At 38.9% G+C, this 22,476-nt stretch overlaps 2 long non-coding RNA genes across 8 annotated transcripts in view; one reads left to right on the plus strand and one right to left on the minus strand.

The window, feature by feature from the left end:
* The first annotated feature begins 5,225 nt into the window (after window positions 1-5,225).
* On the plus strand, window positions 5,226-21,726 carry LOC123628848. Its single transcript, XR_006731780.1, has 3 exons — window positions 5,226-5,265; window positions 7,819-7,954; window positions 21,395-21,726. It is a non-coding gene; the product is annotated as an uncharacterized LOC123628848 (long non-coding RNA).
* The window catches only part of LOC123628847, a 48,674-nt gene continuing 39,131 nt past the window's right edge, over window positions 12,934-22,476 (minus strand). For 4 of the 7 annotated variants that reach the window (XR_006731779.1, XR_006731778.1, XR_006731777.1 and 1 more), the window contains 2 exons: window positions 16,168-16,259; window positions 14,343-15,779 (listed from right to left, as the gene is read on the minus strand). This is a non-coding gene — a long non-coding RNA (uncharacterized LOC123628847). Of the gene's footprint in view, window positions 13,483-14,342; window positions 15,780-16,167; window positions 16,260-18,212; window positions 18,427-22,476 lie in introns of those variants that run through there. The other 3 variants (XR_006731775.1, XR_006731776.1, XR_006731774.1) reach the window with 3 other exon arrangements.

The raw sequence follows: 22,476 nt of genomic DNA on the forward strand, positions 1-22,476 counted from the left end.
GAAGCCAATGAGAAAAGGCAGTATACTGCATGATTTCAACTATATGACATTCTAGAAAAGGCAAAAGTATGGAGATAGTAAAAATGTCAGGGGTTGGGGGGAGGGAGGGATGAACAGGTGGAGCACAGAGGATGTTTAAGGCACTGAAACTATTCTGTACGTACTACAGTGGTGCATACTTGTCGTTATACATATGTCAAAACCCACAATGTACAACAGCAAGAGTGAGCCCTGATGAAAACCATGGACTTTGAGTCACAGTGATAACAAATGTATCACTGTGGTATGGAGTGTCGATAAAGAGAGCCACTGAGCATATCCTGGGACAGGGATTATATGGAAACTCTTTTCTGTTTTCCACTCAATTTTGCTGTGAACCTAAAACTGCTCTACACAAGACAGTTTAAGGCTGGGTGCAGTAACTCACACCTGTAATCCTAGCAATTTGGGAGGTCGAGGCCGGAGGATAGCTTGACCCAGGAGTTTGAGACCAGCCTGGCAATAATGAGACTCTGGCTCTATCAAAAATTTTTTAAAAATTAGCCAGGTGTGGTGGGGTGGCACTTGTAGTCCCAACTACTCGAGAGGTTGAGGCGGGAGGATCCATGAGCCCCGGAGTTTGAGGCTGTAGTGAGCTGTGACGACTGATGACACCATTGCACTCTCGCCCAGGCAACCTTGCCTCAATTAAAAAAAAGTAAATAAAGTTTATTAATAATTTTTAAAAAGTAATTCCTTAAAAAGTTAATATTAAAAAACAAATGAGAAAAACCAGAGGAAAATACAACCATTTGTCTGATTTGAGTGTGGAAGGACTTTCGATCACAAAACGGTGATAAAGGGATACATAGCTAGATTTCAGTATAATTATATTTAATGTTTCTTAAGAGGCAAAGAGGCTGGGCATGGTGGCTCATGCCTGTAATCCTAGCACTCTGGGAGGCTGAAGCGGGTGGATTGCTCGAGGTCAGGAGTTCGAGACCAGCCTGAGCAAGAGTGAGACCTTGTCTCTACTAAAAATAGAAATTATCTGGACAACTAAAAATATATACAGAAAAAATTAGCCGGGCATGGTGGTGCATGCCTGCAGTCCCAGCTACTCGGGAGGCTGAGGCAGGAGGATCGCTTAAGCCCAGGAGTTTGAGGTTGCTGTGAGCTAGGCTAACGCCACGGCATGCACTCTAGCCTGGGCAACAGAGCGAGACTCTGTCTCAAAAAAAAAAAAAAGGAAAACAGAGAAAAGTATGAGTAATGTTAATATATGAAAAATTAATACATAAATGGGAAAATGGTATGAATAGAGAAGGAATGAAAAATAATTTAAAATTGCTAGTAGACTTTTGGGGAAAGTTCAGACTTATCTAAGTAACAATGAAATGTACATCCAAAACAAATGGGATTTTTTAATTTTATGTAATATTTGATGCAAATGTTTGAAAATATTTTTACATTCATTTTATGCAACATACTAAAAAAGCAAAAACTTGAACCCATTACAAGTAAAACTCAGAACCTGTTTGATGGTGTGACTTTGCATGTGGCTTCCCCGTCTCCTCCCTGTCCCCTTGCTGCTCTCCTGCCTATTGTGTTTATCATTCTCTTGCATTAAAACAATTTTCACATACATGTATATCCCCAAGCAGATTGTTCAATTTTGCCCATTTTAAAGGTTTTCCTGACTTGCTTTCTCCTTTTCTCTCCCCTTTTCCCTGCTGTTTGTGTAAAGCTGGTGTGGGTGCAAAATACGACGCTGCTGTGACCAAGGCGCTGCGGTGAGCCTGCGTTTGCAGGGTGGAGAGTGTCAGTGTCACCTGGGGCCTCATTAAAGTTACTCCCAAGTTTTCTGTTTTTTATTTTTGAGGGTCACGAGCTACTTTTACTGAAAGGAGTCTGTTTTATTCCTCAAATGCATTTGAGCAGAAAAAAGATTGAGGACTATAGCAATGATCTCTGCAAGTCTTCTGGTGTTGGTCTTCCTTTTTGATGTCTCAGTCTTTGATAAAACAGAAATGAAGGATTACTCTACGATCTTGTTTACATAACAGCTGAAAAAGTTGAGTTTAAAAATTTTGTATTGCAGATTTAACATGTTGAAACCTGTGCTAGGCACCTTGAAAGACATTACATGTAAAAATAAATGACATGTCTTGTCTTAGTTGAATTAAAAGAATTATTTTGAGGAATATGTAGTTATGTGTACAGGCAATAAATTTGTGAGAGATATAAACAAATTACTGTTAGAATACAAAAGACAATTGAATTTGATTTAGTTTGGTCAGGGAAGATTGGATAAGAGTAAGTCCTAGAAAGGACAGTTTTTACTAATTAGTAATGGGGCAGGGGAGAACATTCCAGAAGAGAGAACTGCATAAACAAAGGGCTAAAGGTGTGAGGTTTGGGGGCATATTTGGGAATGTGAATAGTACAGTTTAATAGTGATAGAATACACATCCAGGTAAGAATGGCCCGAAAAGTTGGTTTGGCTGTATCAACAAGGACCTTACATGATCAACTGTCTACACATAGGATCTAATTTTCTTTTTATTGGTAAACACCCAAATTACAATTCTTTTCTTGCACCTAGTCATGTCATTAATCATATTTACTGGATTAGAGAAGGATTTTTGTCTTTGTTTATTGCTGCATCCTTAGAGTGTAGAAGAGCTCCTGGTGGTGTAACAGGCGAATGTGAATTATATGTTAAATCAATGAATAAATTTAGATTTTGTAAGAATGTCAGTGGTTATACTTTAAAGAAATCTTGTCTTAATAGGTCAAGCTGTTTTAGATACTTTTATAGTATGCCCCAAACTTCATTGTATTCACCTCACTTGGATTTGTCTTTCCCTTGTGTTTTTTGTAATTTTCTACTTGGGTTTTTTTTTTAATACCTGTCAGGAATTTAATGTAAATCACAAGTAGGAGCCTGTGACAATCTCAAGTCTTAAAATATGGAATACATGTACAGTGTGACACCAGTAGGTAAACTTAGGGCCCCCATTTGCAGGAGCCAGGACCACGTGGAAAGTGTGTGGTAGGAGCGAAGAACCGAGTGGCAACTGCTTAGTCCCATCAGATCCTCGCTCATCTTCAGGAAGGAAACTCCGGTGTGGGGAGGCCACATCCCGGGCCAGCCAGTTGAAATCATCAGCGTCGTTCCAGTTATTTTTGCTCCTGTCTAAACCAGAGCCTTTGGGGTCTCTGTGCACCCCCGGGGAGGTCCAGGTGGAAGGGGCGGCCTGGGTCCCACTGCGGCCCTCCGCGATGGCCCCGCTGACCGCCTGCGGGAAGATGCGGGAGTCTCCCGTGCTGTGATGTGGGGCTGTCGCCGGACGCGCCAGCACGCAGTCGCTGCGGTCCTGCAGGGACACAGGGGTAGACCCGGGGCCGCAGAGCAGCTGGCAGCCGCGGGCCTCAGGCGGCCGCAGGGCGCTGGGGTCGCCGCGCGGCTCGACCGCGCGTTACTCTGTTCGGCCAAAAGGGCTCGCGCGGTGCGGCTCGTTGGCCTCCTTCTCTGAGACTCGGGACTCCGGGTGGGAGAAGCCGCAGACCCGGCCGGAGCCAAAGTCTCCCTCCTCCTCCAAGGGCCGTGGAGGGGCCAGGATGCCGCCGGGGCGCCGGGAGCCGCGTCCACTTCGGTGGCAGAAGCGCCATCCCAGCTCCGGTTCTTGGAAGTGAAACGCTCCCTGGGCTGCAGCTCCAGGCGCCGCTCGGCCAGGGCCGCCCGCAGCCGCGCCGGGGTCTCCTGTCCCCGCTGCGGATCGCAGGCGGCCAGGAACAAAACCGCAGCCCTGAAGTTTCTGCAGCCCCCGGAGCTGAGATGCCGACTCCCCGCCCTCCAGAACCTTCCACGCCGTTCGCTCCCGCGAAGGCAGCAGTGAAAAGGTCGCTCTTCTCCTCCGCCACCTCCTGGCCCTGTCGCTTTTGCTTCCCTAATTGGGCTTCTAGTGCGAATGACCCTCCCCACAGCATACCTGTATTGCAAGGTGTGTCTACTTTCTGTGTCTTGATTCAGGCAGAGCTCACAAATCTTTGATTTTAACCTCACATCTCTTTTCCTGAGGTGTGTAGCATTGCATCATTCTTTAATCTCGATTTTAATCATTTCTAGGAATATGTGACATCACTTTTAGAGTTTTTGCCACTTGCTTCCCACTGTGTTCTTCTGCTTGTTATATTCTATAAATAGTTGTGTTTCCTATTTTAATATTATTTAGAAATGTTAGCTTTGCTGCTTCATATTTGATAGTTCTGAATAAATTATTTATAATTTTATATATGTGTATTATGAAACAACTTATAAGTTTCATTATATATTAGCTGTACCTATTTGTATTATTCCTTAGTGTTCTAGAAATTACAATATGCATGCTTAATGTACCATAGTCTGCCATGAATTAATATAATTCATTTACAATATATAATATATAACATTGTAACATAATACCACTTCACAAAAAATGTAAGAGATTTGCAATAGTATAATTCTATTTATTCCCCCTTTCCCATCTATTTGCTGTGGTTCTCATGTATTTTACTTCTACATGTATTATAAACCTAATGACACCTACCAATTATTTTTATTTTTGCTTTAAGCAGCCAATTATCTTTTAAAGAAATTAAGAAAGGAAAAGATTGGCTCTTATATTTTTCCATATATTTACCATTTTGCAGTAGATATCTTTCTTTCTGCTTAATTTTTACTGAAGCTAGAAGTAATGTCTCACCATCCGAATTTTCATATTGTGGACAATTTATATGTCACATATCACTGTACAATTCATAGTTCCATGCATATGCCAAATTTTCTCTACTGGTTTTAGGTTATTTTTTGGCAAGCATCAGTATTTTTACTTTTTTTTTTTTTTTTTTTTTTGGAGACAGGATCTCATTCAGTCTCCTATTCTAAAGTGTAGTGGTGTCATTACAACTCAAAGCAACCTCAAATTTCTGGGCTCAAGTGATCCTTCTGCCTCAGCCTCCGGAGTATCTGGGACTACAAGCATGTGCCACCATGCCTGGCTAATTTTTTTTTTCTAATTTTTATAGAGATGAGGTCTTGCTTTTGCTCGGGCTGGTCTTGAACTGCTGGCCTCAAGCAATCTTCCTGCCTTGGCCTCCCAAAGTGTGTAACGGCCCGATTACAGAACGGGGGACGAACACAGAAAGAAACACACAGACACACAAGGACGGTACAAGACTGCAGTGCCGAAAAGCAGGAGTCGCTTTATTTTTATACTCCTTTTGTCCAGCAGCTACTTTCTGGTACGTGACTATCTTTAGAGCCCTGAGGTGATATGTTCCATTTCTTATGGAAATTGCTCAAGGAATGTAGACATTTGCATGTCAACCTTTGGACCTCATTGCCGCGTGCAGGACAATGAGACATGCCTTGGCTTGAGTGCAGGACCTAAGGCCCTTGGCTATTTTCTATAGGGAATAGTTTGTCTGTTCAATAGGCCATTCACCTCTAGCTCCGGCCCTATTGACTGCTGGCCTCAGGGAGTGTTCTGGACCTATTGACCTTTGGACCCAAGAAGCACGTCCAGTTTTGCTGACTCTGGGCTCAAGCCAATTCTTGCCCAGGGACGGTCCCTACAGGCATGAGCCACCATGCCTGGCCATTATTTATACATTTTTCAATACTCCATTATGTTTAGCACAGTGCCTTACACAAAGTGGGCAACTATGTATTTTTTTTTTTTTAAGTGTGTAAGAATGACTGAAATTTTGTTGTTTTGTCTGAGTCTTTGTATAATCTCACAGGGTTAAGTTGTATTATTACAGTTCACCATTAGATGTCACTTTCTAACATATGTTCTTACCACTGAATTCCTACTGTCTGGCTTATCAGATCCTGAAAGTTGGCACTCCTATGAGTGCACTTAAACTGAGAAGTTTCTGTCTTCTTTCATCTTGAAGTTTCTTTCATCTTAAAGTGATTACTCTAAAACAGAAGTGTTTCTTAATTGTAATTTTTATTATCTTTTAGTTTTACATCTAAGTTTGTACAGAATCAACTGATTTTCCTTAAGTTTTCTTTAAATTTGAATACTGGAATTATTTTTTATTTATTTTGTTGGAGCAAAGTCTGGAACTATTATAAGTAATAGTGTGAAGAAGTAGGATATTCAAGAATACCTTTTAAAACATGTTCAAAATGAATTCTGTTGGTAGTGTAATTCTGAAAACCATCTCATTCTAGGAGCCTCCCTGACCCCAGACTAACTGGAAGTGAGTCTTCTCAGAATCAGCTTTGATGGCAACTGTGGGGTTTACTTGGGTTTGTCAAGGAAAGGGAGGACCCAGGGGGCTGTGAAAGGAAGTGTGGAGGTGGAGAAAGAGGAGATTCACAGGGCTCAGTTGCAATCACGAAACAAACACAGTGAAGTGCCCAGAATGAGCTTCCCTCGCTCATTCTCTTCCCTTACGGGACAGGAAAGGTCTGGGCAAGGAGATTTTAGGAATCCCAGAAGCTTTAATGTTTACTGTATTTTTAAGGCCTAGATTTTTAAACTTAGCATTATAATCTGTAAGATTTAGAGATATGTTTCAGTTGTTGCCAAATGCTGGGACTCATGATCTAACACAAATTTTGTGGTGAAGGTTTCCTAGGCTCACGGTCTTCCTAACAGACAAGTCCCTCCAAGCTGAGTCAGGAGAGTCCTCTTCTATAAAACCCTCAGTCATCAGACACCTGAGTGTAGCCCCAGGGTTTTCCCCAGTCTTGCCAGGCACAGGTGCAAAATCATCTGGAGGTCGGGTGGCTATTTTCTTCTGTTAATCCAGAATACTGAAATTTGAATAAAATAGCAATGTTGTTTCTTAATGATGTAATAAATACCCCTGAAACTAACATCTATTCAAGAGTATGATTGTTCCTAATAATTTGTGGGCCTCTGGTATCCTGTTTGCCAGCTTTTCCCATCTTATCCCAGAAGTAACTATTAATACATTTTGCATTTTCTGTTCATGGTTTTATTTTATTGAAATGCTTTCATTTATCAATATATGCATATAGAATTGGGCTTTTTAAGCCATGATTATAATAAACCAAAGTACAAACAATGAGGGCATTTAAATTCTATTTTATATTGATCAAATTACAAACAATGCATTTTTTTTTTTTTTTTTTTTTTTTTTTTGAGACAGAGTCTCACTTTGTTGCCCAGGCTAGAGTGAGTGCCGTGGCGTCAGCCTAGCTCACAGCAACCTCACACTCCTGGGCTTAAGTGATCCTACTGCCTCAGCCTCCCGAGTAGCTGGGACTACAGGCATGTGCCACCATGCCTGGCTAATTTTTTTTTTTTGCTATATATATTTTTAGTTGGCCAGATAATTTCTTTCTATTTTTAGTAGAGACGGGGTCTCACTCAGGCTGGTCTCGAACTCCTGACCTCGAGCGATCCACCCACCTCGGCCTCCCAGAGTGCTAGGATTACAGGCGTGAGCCACCGTGCCTGGCCAACAATGCATTATTGATAAATGAAATTTTGTCTTATATTTCTGTGCATTACAATAAAACTTAAATTTATTTAAAAAAACATGTTGGCATAAGGTAGCCATTTGTCCTCCTTGGGAAAACGTTAACCCTTTCATTTTTAGACTCTCATTTTTTATGAAGTAATGAAGCAAATGGTAACTTGTATGAAGAAGGTGGTGAGGTGGACGGTAGGGAATGAGGCAGAAAGTTGGCAGTGCTACCTGCTACCTTGGTATGATCAGTAGTCAAGAGGCACTGATGATGTTACTCACTTGTGTTGATAATAATTCAATTTGTAATCTTTTTTTCCCTTATGTTTTTATGTATTACTACAGCTAAAGAAGTAAACAGGTCATGGCATGTTTGACAAAAAGATGACAGGCAGATACAAAAGCTATCCAGCATCTTTGGGCAGCCATTGAGATTATAACGGAACCAGAAGCAAATTGCCAACATTGACCGTATTACAAAGTAAGTAAATTTAGCAAACAAATGAAAAAATCCCTGTAAAATTTCATGTGAGACCTTGGGGGAAAAGTCCAAAAATACTTTATTATCCTAATCAACATCTATTACAAAGGACTGAAGTCACTTTCCTTGCAGGAGTATATACTTGTTGGAAAAACAAATACAGAAACATACACAAGCAACTTGTGTTTATGAAATAAATATTAGATAAGTAAAATATCAGTATGTACTATTTATAATAGTTTTGCAGTTATCAGAATTTTTAACTCTTGGTAACTTTATTTAGGTCTTTTATTAAAATGGCTTTTAGTTAATCATTTGCTTTTATGTAGTGAAGCTGTCTAAAAATAGTATACTGTTCATTATTCATTGTAATACAGGACAAGCATGGTATGTGCAGTAAGTAAATAACATCTTGGCTTGTGCTCGCGCTTGTAATACTAGCACTCTGGGAGGCTGAGGCCTGGAGGATATCACCTTAGCCCAGGAGTTGGAGGCTGCAGTGAGCTATGATGATGGCACTGTACTCTAACTGGGGCCACAGAGCCCCTCAAAGACCCTCAAAACAAAGCAAAATTGTATTAGGTCATAGCCCATGGACAGAATTTTTAACAATTTCATTCTATATTTTAGAAATTATTAAATAAACCACTCAGTTTTTTTTTTGTTGTTTGTTTGTTTTTTGAGACAGAGTCTCACTCTGCTGCCCGGGCTAGAGTGAGTGCTGTGGTGTCAGCCTAGCTCACAGCAACCTCAAACTCCTGGGCTCAAGTGATCCTCCTGCCTCAGCCTCCCGAGTAGCTGGGACTACAGGCATGTGCCACCATGCCCAGCTAATTTTTCTATATATATTTTTAGCTGTCCATATGATTTCTTTCTATTTTAGTAGAGACAGGTCTCACTCTTGCTCAGGCTGGTCTGGAACTCCTGAGCTCAAACAATCCGCCTGCCTCGGCCTCCCAGAGTGCTGGGATTACAGGCATGAGCCACCGCGCCCGGCCAAACCACTCAGTTTTTAAAAAGAAAGTTCCTCCCCACCGCAGTTTCTAATGCTATTTATATTGGTAGACAAAGATTCAGGATACAAAAAAAATCAAACTAATTCATAACTCTTCTATTTACTTGTTATATACTAATTATAAGGATGTCTTAAAATAAGAACTTGGTTTTATTTTGTTTCTCTGGGTATTTTTAAAGGAATAAAGCCAAATTTATCCTAGCACTCTGGGAGGCCGAGGTGGGCAGATTGTTTGAGCTCAGGAGTTTGAGACCAGCCCAAGCGAGAGCAAGACCCGTCTCTACTAAAAATAGAAAGAAATTATATGGACAGCTGAAAATATATATAGAAAAAATTAGCCGGGCATGGTGGCGCATGCCTGTAGTTCCAGCTATTCGGGAGGCTGAGGCAGGAGGATCGCTTGAGCCCAGGAGTCTGAGGTTGCTGTGAGCTAGGCCGATGCCACGGCACTCTAGCCCGGGCAACAGGGTATGAGACTCTGTCTCAAAAAAAAAAAAAAAAAAAAAGCCAAATTTATCTTTTTAAATGTTTGGAGGTTGTTTTTTTTTTTTTATTGTTGTTGTTAATTTAGACAAAATTTCTTTATACCTATTTCTCCATATTCTTTAAATGCTATGTGTAAAAAATGGAAAACAGATAATTTACAAAAGCTCACTTAAATGCTTTTTGTTGGTTTTGTTAATAAGTAACAAAATTGAATTCCATATATTTTTGTCCCTTCCCTGTATTCTGGTGAAGAAGATCATAAAATTACCTGCAAGGGAAGGAACAGAAGATAGAGAAAGGGTTCGGGCTCTTTGTGGCTCTGACTCTACACTCACCCTCACAATACTTCAACGCTGACCATGTTCAACTCTTAGCTCCTGTAGGTTAGTGGAAGGAACAAAATAATACTGTATGAAAAATAAGAATAAAATAAATAGTACGTTGTTTTAATTATTATAGTTTTAATTAAAGAAAATAATTTGAGGTGTGGTAGCTAAATACAAATTACAGAGAGGTGATGCTGATAATAAAAACATTTTAAAAAATCGCAAAGAATAAAAAGTAGTATTTTCTTATGGTTGAGACTTTTAACAAAACAGTTTTTGTATATCAAATTGCTCACAGAAGACTGCTGAAATAAAATACTGTTCTTTGGATTTGTTTTTAAAAATTAATATCATGTAAGCTTGACTGAAACATTTCAGTTTTTCAGACTATTCCTTTTCCTCACGTGTAGCATCTTTCTAGATCTCACATGTAGCATCCTTCTAGAAGCTCTAGGGATGTTCCCTAGGAACCTGTCAGACTCTCCTAGTGAATGTTGCTGTTAGATTGTGACCACCTTCTGCGTGGGAGTCAGAGAATTAACCCCACAGTGCCAGGTGCAGACGTCTGTTGGATTATCGCAACACTTATGTGTGTACATGTGTGCACAAGTTAAACTGTGACAAAAGATGCAAAGGTTGTTAAACAGGATGCTACACCTTCTCCTTTTGTATCGCGGCTTGTTGGTAAGTGTTCCTTTCTTTCCTTGCTTCATCAGTATAGCCTTAAATGATGCCAAGGCTTATTTTCCTTCATGTTGTGAGGTCCACAGTTCCTAAATTAAATATCAATAAATTTATTTTACCTAGTAAATAGTCTTAGTTTTATTAGTGTCATCTAAAGATGGACGAAAAGAAGAAAATCCGAGGTTAAGTGCTCATGAGGGGTTCCCCATTGTGTCCTCTGCCTCATCCCCTCTGAGAGCTGTGTGGTGTTTCCTCCATCGCAGTGGCTCACGTCTCAGTGTTCTGTGCTTTTTTTCCCAACGTCAGTCACAGTCGTAACTATTTCCCTGCTGGACAGTTGGCTCCAGGGGGGACTGTGCAGAGAACTGCCTGACCCAGTGCCTTTGCTTCTTGGTTAACATCAACTTTCTTGCCTGATGTGCTTGCCTGAGGTCAGTTAGGAAGTGGCATGGGATGAGGACAGGAAGTCTGATCTTCTGCTGTAAAGTCTGATATTCCTGTTCTGCACTCTCAAGCCTTGGATTCATTTTAAGTCAAGTTGTTCTGCTTATTTACAGGTAAGTCTGAACATAGAGGTGTCTTTTAAACTTTAGAAATGGCTGAAGTTACAGAAGGCTGCAGAAGAATTATTGTTAGGATTGCATATGTAGTCATTAAGTTTCACTCTTTATTTTAACTGGTGACTCCATTATAAAAAAAATTGAAAGCTACATAGTTTGAGTCATGCATTCAAAGTTATGGGATTTGGAGTGACTCCCTCTTAGGCAGTCCTGCATCCTGCATCCTAAACATTATCGTTTACTTTGGTATAATGGCTTCATTCTGCTTGTTTCTGTTCTTTTGATCTGTGGATTTCTCATCCATCTTTTTTGTTGTGGCTTTCATTTGGGATTTATTGATTGAGGAAACTGGGTCATTTGGTTTCTCGTAGTCTGGCTTTCGAGGATCACAGCTCTGTGGTCCAGTTTGACCTGCTGCTCAGTCCTCTGTATTTCCTGGAAATTGATGGTTGGTCCAGAGGCTGTGGGGTGGGTCGAGGCTGTGGACAGTTGTGTTTTCAGGAGGCACATGTGTCAGTTGTCTCATTTCGTGATATATGTAGCTATTGATGCTAGATCCAGTAATTCCTTAGATTATCACCATTTTGCAATTATTAATTTTCTTTCCTTTGCTAACTGGAATGCTCATCTGCTATTTGGTTATGCTGTGGTATGGTTCACATGGGAACAGTAGCAGAAGTGTTTAATTCCTTCTCTCTATGTATTTACCAGTTTTCAAAATAGCATCCTCTAGTGGTAACCAGCTAGGTTTTTTCTTTTAGTTGTCATTTGCAATCCATGGACTTAAATACACTTGAGATACTTCAGTCCATTTTTGACAAAACCCTTACTGATGCTGAGGTTTTCCCGTCTTTGACCAGTGCGGGCCTCTGTGTTGGATCCCAAAGTTCATTCCGGCTTTCTCAGGTGACAAGGTTTAAGGCCCATTTTGTACACATCCTAAATCACTGGTTTCTTCCAGGGGCTCTGGTTTCTTTTAGTTTGAAATTGTATTTCAAGAGTATTTTCTGGCCACTGTGTGTTGCTACTGTGTTGTCTCTCTAGGCCTTGGAATGGACAGAGTTAGGAAATCAATATACTTTTAAAAGATAAAAACATCTCATTAATTCATACTGATATTTTCCATTGAAATTTATGGCTACTGGGTTTTATGTATCTCTTCTATCTAAAATCTTACCTCCTCTCTGACATGGTGAGAATCGTGGATATCATGAACAATAAAATTTTAGAATATATAATTAGTCAATATTTTATGCAACATTATATACACAGCTATCTGAGAATAAGAAACTTAAAATTATATATAGTTATGATTATATTACTATTATATATATTTGGTTTTTATTATTTGAGGCCTGTCTTAGTGTGTTCAGTCTTCTTTTCCTGTCTTCTGTGTTTGTTATTTTCAATTGAATTCTTTTCATTTTTTTTTTGATTTTTAATTTTTTCATTCTTTGCAACTTCTGTTTATCTGATATTATCTGCTATATAATCACTCTTGTGTAGCTTCTAGTTTAGACTTCACTTCTGAAGTGATTTCTTTTCCATTTACTTCAAATGTTTAACTCATTCCTGAGTTTTTCTAATTCTGATTTACAGCATTCCTATTATATCATTTTCTTAATGTCTTTTCTCATTTCTTGAAACAGTGGATCCTGGTTTTCTTCTGTTTTGCAGGCATATCTTTCTGACATGCCTTCATCGTAAGGGTGTCACTCTGTCCTGTGAGCCGCAGTCCTTCCTGTTGTCATTCTGGTGTCAAAATCTGTTTTCCCAAACTTGTAGCAGGGAGAAGTGGGTCTGAATCCTTTTACTAGATTTATGGCTCTAATGCTCTTCTTAGGCCAGTTTTATGAAGTGCTAAAAATATGGCCTCATATTTCTTGAGATTTCCTAGGTTTTTCTCTATCTTTCCCCCATTTTTCCTTGAACCACCCTTTCTTATACTAAAGGTCTTTTTAACTGACTCCAGTAGTATTTGATACTTTAATTCCTCACACTTCTCTATAATGTGGGGCTTTGTCCTGGAAGGGAGCTTTGCCTAATTTTGGGTGTCCAGAGGACTGTTGTGCTCCAGCTCCTGAGGACTTTACCGTGGATCCGTGCGTTACTGTGAATCGTCTCACGTGAGGGTGTCTCACTCTGTCCATTGCAGCCGCGAGGTTGGTCCTCCTGTGCTCAGCTCCCCTAGATTCCCCGCCATGTCCCTCCTTGTCCTCTGTAGCTGTCAGTACCAATTGCAACTGTAGCTCTTGCAGATTTGTCCTGACTGCTCAAATTTTGGGATTCACAGGACTCCTTATCACTTAATTTTTTTGGTACTGTAGATGTTGTCCAAGGGCCTTTTGCTTTGTTTTGTTTGCTTCTCTTCCAGTAACTCTGTCTAGGAGGTTCAGGGGCCAGTTTAAAACTGTTACCTCCACCATCTTCCCAGCTGACAACAATCTTGTGATTTTTCTTTAAAAAAAAAAAAAAGTTGTTGCTAAAGGCACTGGATATTTTCTGAAGTTCAAAAGCAGAGCTAAAAGCAATAAAAAGAATCCCTTTTAGCAGAAACAAACCCAAGGCATGTTCTTCATGTTTGTATATAACACTGGGCACCTCAAAATCCACAGCAATATCATCATCAAATACAGGATCCTGAATGTAGTAAGACTTATGTTACAATTTTAAAAGGAAATTCCACGAGTAGAATTTGTGGCCTTTTAAAGCAGTTAAGCCTCAGATCCTCATAATTGATTGAACTGTTAGGAACTAATAATAATATTCTTATCTCAATAACAAAATAGGAGAATGTATCTGTGTTCATTCTAGATGTTTATTCCACCTAAGTATGATGATATCCAACATTCAGAGTTCATAGCAGTACCTGTCCATGATAGCTCCCCAGGAAAGAGTGTTCTGAGTCCTTTTTACCATTTTCTTTTAATTTTCCTTTTTTAAAAGAACTGCTAGTGCTGTATCCAAGAAAGTAGGAAAGGTGCTGTAAGTTACAGAATCACTGCTGAGATTTATTCAATAATTCAAATCTTTAAAAAAATATACCTAAGGAACCCTATTATTTTGCTGTGGAAAGTATTTTTACTAAAAAGATCAATCTGAGCTCAAAATACATATCTGGGATTAAGTCTGATGTTTTGATTAATGGTGAAGCTGTCCCTCTGATTTACAGCTCATGTTTATAAATTAATGATAACATAAATTCTATAGATGACTTCATTTGGGAACTAAATAAGCACGAATTTTGGCCTCTCAGTAAAAACGTTTTACGTTTCTAGAAATGGAAGGATGTCTTCTAATGTTTAATCATCGTAAAATTGAAACAATTGAGTCATTTTATTATTAAAAAAGGAAATACAGTAGTCAGTTGAAGGTTGTATGAAGATACACATAATAGTAGTCCTCTTTTCAGTTTAAATGTCTGTAAACACTATAGTTGTCACATGAATTCATCACTTTAATGTAATTTGGATAGGTGTCATTAAAGCTTTGAAATACTCAGTTACTTAACATTTCTATTAAATATTTATAAAATATTTTTATGCTTCAGATGATGCCCTTGTTTTACAGATTTCCAATCAAGATGTAAAGGGTGAAGAATCATAGAAGAATCAGTAACAAGTGAAATTTAAGCCTTCAATCATGCAGATTCCTAATATGATTCATAACTCATTGTCATGTTATTTCTCTAAATGCCATGTATAGTTTAATGTCCAATAAAATCAAGTTACATATATCACTTCCTTTTCTTTAATCCAAACAAATTATGCACATCTAATTTGGCATTAGAAGTTTATAATTATTTTAAGTAATAGTTATAGTTTAAAGACATGCTTTTGAAACAGATATGGATTTTTTACTAGTCTCTACTGGCATTATTAGCTAGGCAGTGTGATTGGGGAGGTTAACTTATTTTTTATTGACTACTGGGAAAAAGCAATCAAAATAGTCAACCTATATGTTTCCTTTCTGTCTTGAGTAACTTTGACTTTGTGTTTTTAGAGATGATCACATTGTGACTAGCATGATTAGACTAACAGCAGATTGGTAGACTAGTCCTATTCAAGTTAATGTTTCAGAATAGGGCATCAATTAATTACATATATTGCTTACTTTAGGGTCAAACCCCAGTTAGAAAAATGTGACCTCTGACCTCTTGTGACATGTTTGGCATTGAAATTTCTGAGTTCTCCTGGAGTTCTTCCTGTTGCTACAGATATATATAAGCCCAAACTGTAAGTCCTCTTCATGTGTAGCTTGACTTTGAAGTTGCAACTAGGTACATATTATTTCTTTTTTTATGTATTATAATTTAACTTGTTGAAGCCCAATTTCAAGGAACTGTTTATTTAAGTTAAAGTTTGCTATGTCTCTCTCTCTTAGAATTATTAGAGAGGAGGAGAATGGCCATTCCTAAGTTACTTCTTTGTAAATAAGTTAGTTTGAAAAACTACCTGTTATTATGCTGCTTATGTAATTCCAAGGATTCTTCATGGAATTATTCATTGTATTCTCCTTTCAATCTATATTGACTTATTCTTCTTATGTATCTTATTGTGAAAGTGGATGGCAGGTATACTTTACCACTGTTATCATTATTATTTTATTTTACATGATAGCCTTACAGAAGTAGCTAATTCTGAATAACCAAAGTCCATGGTGAGTTTTTTCCAGGATGCCAAAATCTTCTGACATTCATCTTGCCTTGGATTGTTGTCTAGCTGTGTTCATGTGCTTGACATTTCTTTGCAGTTCTATGAAGGAAACATACAGACAAGGCACATAGAAATGTAAACAGCTGTTAAAGAATCAGACAGTAGTACCTAGTAATAGGAGAGGGTCGTTACCACATGATGAGGGTTTATTTACAACACTGAAGGCTTTGTTTGAGGGGAGAGGCACTAGGAGAGCTTGGAAGGCCTTGTGGGTGGCATGGAATTTAGTCAGGCCTCAGTCGTCGGATGGGGTTTGATGCAGCAGAGAGGAGAGTCCAAGTAGAGGGACCATGGGGTGTAAGGAAAGTGGATAAAAAGGCAAAGAGGTCAGACTAGGAAGGCCTTGAACGCCATCGTTGACATTTTAATCCATAGGTAGAGGGGAATAGTGCTTTTTGAATAGGGAAATGGTAAAAATAGAACATACTCATTTTTTTCCCTCCCAGGCTAGACTGAATGGTCCCCTCAAATGTCTCTTGAGTCCATCTGTTCTTCCCTCTTCTGGGCTGAGTTTTCACTCTTGAGGAGATAATAGAGGAAATGAGGAAGAATCACTATTTATAGAGATATTGGGTAAAAGATACTAGTACTCAATCCAGGAAGCCCAGTGCAGAACAAATCAAAAGGATATCCACATTTAGCCATATTATAGTGAAAACTGCAGAATTTACTAGAGGGAAAGAGAAAACCTTAAATACAGACAATAGATTTTTGAAAAGACATCATTTATAAAGGTGTGGTAGTTAGACTCATGACTGACTTCTTAACTGCAGCACTGGAATTCAAATGACTGGAACAATAGCTTCAATATGTCTTGAGAGATATTAACTCTCAGCCTAGAATTACTTACCTTTCAAGTAAGAAATTGAAATAAAGGCTTTTTTAGTCAAAGTCTGAGAGAAAAGAATTTCTTAATGGTTTACATTAGGTAGAAAAAAAAATGATCCCAAATGAAAGTTCTGAAATGTAAGAATGAATAAGGAGCAAAGTTGATAAGTGTGGTTAAAATTAAAGCATGAACTATAAAATATAAAAATAACATTCAATTTGTGAAAAATAATTAGGCCAGAGCAACTGTAACACCAGCAGCAGAATATAGAAACAACAAAGGATCATTAGCAGCAGAACAGATAGTTATATGTTTATATAACAGGCTATTACACTACAATAAAAATAAACTGCCTCACACATCAATATGGATTAATTGCAAAAATGTAATGTCGAAGAAAGGAACCAAATTACAAAAGAATACTTGGAGAATCACTCCATTTCTGTAAAGCTCAAAAACCGGCAGCACAGAGCAATGTATTTTTAAGGGATGCACATACACAGGACCCAACGGTATGAAGACAAAAACGGGGAGATGGTTAACACAGAATTAAGGACACTGGCGGTGGTGGCGGGAGCCGGCAGGAGGGGCCTATCCAAGGAGCTTCTGCTCTTTCTGAGCCGAGGTGGTGGTTTCTCTGGTGTTTATTCTTCAAACTGCACATATTTTAAAATACTTCCTTGTATGAGTAATTTCTAAATGAAAAATTCTAAAGAAGGAGTAAGTGGATGGCACAGAAGCCTGTTGGGGAACATGGATGATAAACAGGGGTCAGGAGGTGGGATATGTAATGAAAGGATTGATTATCCTGCCTGGTCAGATCACTGTTGTGTTGCCAGCAGAGCTTTCCTTCTGTTCCCAGATGTGCACATCTCAGTCACATTCAGGCATGGACAGCCTATTCCACTATGTTTTAGGGAACCGGTTCATTCAGTAGTAATCATCATCATTTAAGTCAACTGTTTCTTTTTAGCTATTTCTCTTTTCTTCCACTGAAGACTTTTCTATGCCAGATTATCAAACTGAAAATGATATCCTAATTACATGGAAACTACATTATTTGAATGCTGTGTGTTTTTGAACACTTAGTACTATAGAAAGAAGTGTATTTGTTTGAGTGTTGTTGCGAGTAGAATTCTATCAAGTGTTACCAAGAGGAATTTCATACAGAATTGAAAAAGAAGGCCTAGTATTTACCATTAATTATTTTTCTCTGACAAATGGACAAAGCATATAATTTTATTGTGACCTTTTTTTTTAGTTTTTTTTATTTCAATGTATTTAGGGGGTACAAGTATTTTGGGTTACATGGATGAATTATATCATGCTGAGGTTAGGGCTTTTCAGGTACAATGTACATTATTATGATACTATTTTACAATTGAGTTTAAAATGAAAATAGAAGTTTTAAAAATGTATATGATTTAGAAAGATGTAATTTTCTAATTTTTAATTACATAATTTAATTTGAAAGAAAATCCATTCAATAAAATTAGTAGGTTATACATCATAAAGTTTGCTAATCATTGAAAGTTTGTCTTAGAGTTCTGTTAAAATAGATTGTGTACTAAGTGTTGTACAAAATAGTTAGATTTGGTTTAGGGCTAGTAAATGTATATAATAAGAAAAACATATAACAAATATTTTCAATGGTGGAATTGAGCTTTAATGTAACATTTTGAAACATCCCATTTCATTATGAGACATTGATTAATTCCTATTCTCAACTGCTGAGGAATGGAGAAATAGAAGAGATGGGAATATTTGCCGCTGGCCAAGAGTGAGACTGGCGCTGTCACCAGTGCTGTCGGTACAAGACGCAGGCCACACAGCACAGGAAGCAGGGTCCCCATCATCCTGAAGGAAGAATAAAATTCGGTTGGCTTTTAATCCATGTGTATGCATGTGTGCACATTGTCCTCATGTGTATCAATCAGTATACACAGTATATTTTATTAGAGCTTTTGTTCCAAAAATATTTTGAGGACAATTAGAAAAGAAGATACAGAGTAAGGCTATATATATTAGAAGGGGATGAGAGGGATGAGGAAAAGAGAAATGAAATTTAGGATCTAAAATAGAGCCAGGAGGAAACCTAATACGAGAAAGTCTTCCATGAATTCCTACAGCTTGTTAAGGATGTGTCACCAATTTGCCTTTTGGTATAAAAGGGCAAGCTCAACATTTTAGTGATGGCCATAAAGCAAATTTGTTGCCCAGGTGAACCGTAGCTATTATTCACAATACTAAAACCAGAAGGAAATTTATCCTGAGGGTTTTCAGAAAGGTAACCATTTTCTAATTGATGGCAGAGCATAGCCCTGTGTCTTGAGTAGTCAAGGTTGGGCTTTCAGGTGTGATTTTGACTAAACTGTCACTGGTTGTGTGATGAAGAGTGTCCCAGGACAGTCCTCTGCTGTTGCCTGTGCTCTTTTTCCCAACTACCAAGGAAATGGACTGTACAACTTACTTTGGGAGGCCAAGGAGGGAGGATTGGTTGAGGCCAGGAGTTCAAAACCAGTCTGAGCAAGAGCGAGACCCCATCACTACTAAAATGGGCGGGGTGGGGGGAGAAAAGCCAGGTGTGGTGGCATGTGCCTGTAGTCCCAGCTACTGGAGAGCCTGAGGCAGAAGGATCACTGGAGCCTAGGAGTTTGAAGTTGCAGTGAGCTGTGGTGGTAACACTGTACTGTATCCCAGGTAACAGAGCGAGACCTTGTCTCCAAAAAAAGAAAAAAAAAGACACTTGCCCCCCAAATTTACAATATATTTAATCTTCAGATATGAAACAAGTACATTATTCTTGAACCTATGGTGAGTTTTGCATCGTTACAGAGATGATATGTCATTTTCATCAGTTGCGTCATTGTTATAGACTGGTAAGTTTTTAAAAAGTTGGTAAAACTTGGGGATAGGTCCAATTTAATTGTGTAAAAAGATTAGAGCAAGCTATAAAATGTATAATTCATCATTACTGAAATCACAACTTTGAATTAAAAATACTCTTTTTATAAAATGGAACCAATGTTAATAATGTAAGTAGTGTATCTGTCACAGTAAAAATGGTTTATTTCTCCCAAATGAAAACTCTGCCTGTTATGGAAGGGATAGTTAAAACGTCTTTACTAGCTTTAAGATAAATAAATGTTTTACCTTTCTAATTTTAATTAATGTCACTGCATAAATAAGAGGTCAAAATCTAATGTAATTATTTGCAGTGTAACCTTTGGGACAATCATAATAGAGAAACTTTTTAAAGAGAAAGTATTTCTAATGCCTTCACTATTCATGAAAGATATAATGGAAAGAAAAGGGATTTTATTGGTTAGTTAATCCCCATAAAATCTACACAATCTTCCACATATATTTTTATTTGTCTTGAGTATACACCTAAGCGTGGGAATGCTGGGTCCTACGGGAGGTAAACACTTAACTTTTTAAGACACTGCCCAACTGTTTTCCAAAGTGGTGGTTCCATTTTACATTCCTACCAGCGGTGTATGAGAGCCCCACTTTCCACCATCCTTGCTAACATGTGGAGTTGAGACTGGCTATATAATTTGCTGGGTCTGGGGCAAAATGAAAATGCCGGGCTCCCTGTTCTAAGATCATTAAGGATTTCAAGATGAAGACAGGAGAGCATGAAACAAGGCGCAGGGCCCTCCGTGCAGGGGCTCTGTGTCACGGCACAGGTCAGAGGCCCACAAAGCCAGCCCTGCGTGGCCCGCCAGTCTCTTTCTTTCAGGCACTCGGGCAGATGAGCAAGAATTCTCACTGCGGTGTAGGTCGTGTTTCCCCCACGACTAATGACATTGAGCATACTTACTTGTCTTCCGAGCATCTTTCTTTGGTGAAGTATCTAGCCAAATTTTTTGCTCATTTTGTTATTGGGTTATTCATTTTTTATTACTGAGTTTGAGACCTATTTGCATATTCTGGATACAAGTCCTTTATCAGGTACAGGCTTTGCAAATATTTCCTGCCAGTCTATGGTTGGTATTTTCACGCTAACAGTGTCTTTGGAAGAATATAAGTTTAAAATCTTGATAAAATTCTGCATGTTCTTTCAGAAAATCATGCTTCAGGTGTTATATTTAAGATGTCTTTGCCTAGCCCAAGATCACAAACATTTAAGATGTCTTTGCCTAGCCCAAGATCACAAACATTTTCTATTTTCTTCTGGAAGTTTATAGTTTTACATTTATATTTATGGCCCATTTTAAGTTACTTTTCATATATGTATGAGGTGTGGAATGAGTTTTTTTTTTTTATACATGAGTAGCCACGTTTTCCAGCACACTTTATTGAAAACACAATCCTTTTTCTACTGCATGGCCTTTGCTCATCTGTAACACATCTGTTTTCCATGCATGAGTGAGTCTAATTCTTTTCCTTTTTTTTTTTTTTTTGAGACAGAGGCTTGTTCAGTCGCTGGGCTAGAGTGACATGGTGTCCGCCTAGCTCCCTGCAGCCTCTAGCTCCTGGGCTTGAGTGATCCTCCTGCCTCAGCCTCCTGAGCAGCTGGGACTGCAGGTGCCACCACCACACCTGGCTAATTTTTTTTTTCTATTTTTAGTAGAGACAGGGTCTCACTCTTGCTCAGGCTGGTCTCAAACTCCTGACCTCAAGTGATCCTCCCTTGGCCTCCCAGAGTGCCAGGATGGCAGGAGTGAGCCACTGCACCCGGCCGTGAGTCTGTTTCTGAACTCTCTATTTCGTTCTATTGATCTATTTGTCTGTCTTTATACCACTGTCTTGATTACCACAGCTTTATTAAAATTGAGTGGTATTAGTCTTCGAACTTTGTTCTTTTTTTTTTTTCCAGAGGACTTATTCTACGTCATTTGCATGTCCACATGAGTATTAGAATCAGCTTGACAATTTCTACAACAGAGAACACTTTGATGTTGACTGGGCTTGTGCTGAATCTGCAGATCAATGTGATCAGAACTGATGTCTGAGTGTTTTTCTGACCTGCGAAGAAGGTGTATCTTTCCCTTTGCTGAGTTCTCCTTTATTTTTACTCTGCAATGCTTACAGTTTTTATAGTACAGGTCTTTTGTAGTTTTGTCAGATTGACCTGTAAATATTTCTCTTTAAATGCTATTGTAAATGGTATCATTTTTAATTTAAATTTCCAATCATTCATTGCTAGTGTACTCAAATAAAATTTATTTCTGTATGTTTGTCTTATATCCCAGTAGTCCCCAACGTTTTTGGCACCAGGGATCGGTTTCACGGAAGACAATTTTTCCACAGACCAGGTGAGGGGGGAAAGGTTTGGGGATGATTCAAGTGCATCACATTCATTGTTCAGTCAAACCTCTGCTAATGGTAATCTGCATTTGCAGCCGCTCCCCAGCGCTAGCATCACGGCCTCAGCTCCACCTCAGATCATCGGCATTAGATTCTCATAAGGAGCCACAACCTAGGTCCCTCCCACGCAGTTTACAGTCGGGTTCGAGATTCTATGAGAATCTAATGCCACCAGTGGTATGACAACAGGTGGAGCCCAGGTGGCAATGTGAGTGATGGCTTCCTCCACAGCAAACGTTCCAAGAGACAGACAGTGGAAGCTGCTGGTTTCATGAGTCCTGGGCCTGGAAGCCGGCACCATGTCATTTCCACCATGTTCCATTCACCAAAGACGTCCTGTATGTTTTCTCTTCATCTCATCAGCTCTTTTTGCTCTGTTTTCTTTTATGACTTCTTTTGCATTGAGTACTTTTTCATTCTTATTTCCTTTGAGGCCCATTAGCTATAACTTTTAGCTTTAGGGCATGGTTTCTCAACCTTACATTTTGGGTTGGACAGTTCTTTGTGTGGGCACCTGTCCTGTGTAGCATAGGATATGAAACAATACCGTTGGTTTCTACCTTCCAGTGATATGACACCACTTTCTGTGCT

Source organism: Lemur catta, chromosome X, assembly GCF_020740605.2.
Source record: "Lemur catta isolate mLemCat1 chromosome X, mLemCat1.pri, whole genome shotgun sequence".
NCBI classification, from domain to species: Eukaryota; Metazoa; Chordata; class Mammalia; order Primates; family Lemuridae; genus Lemur; species Lemur catta.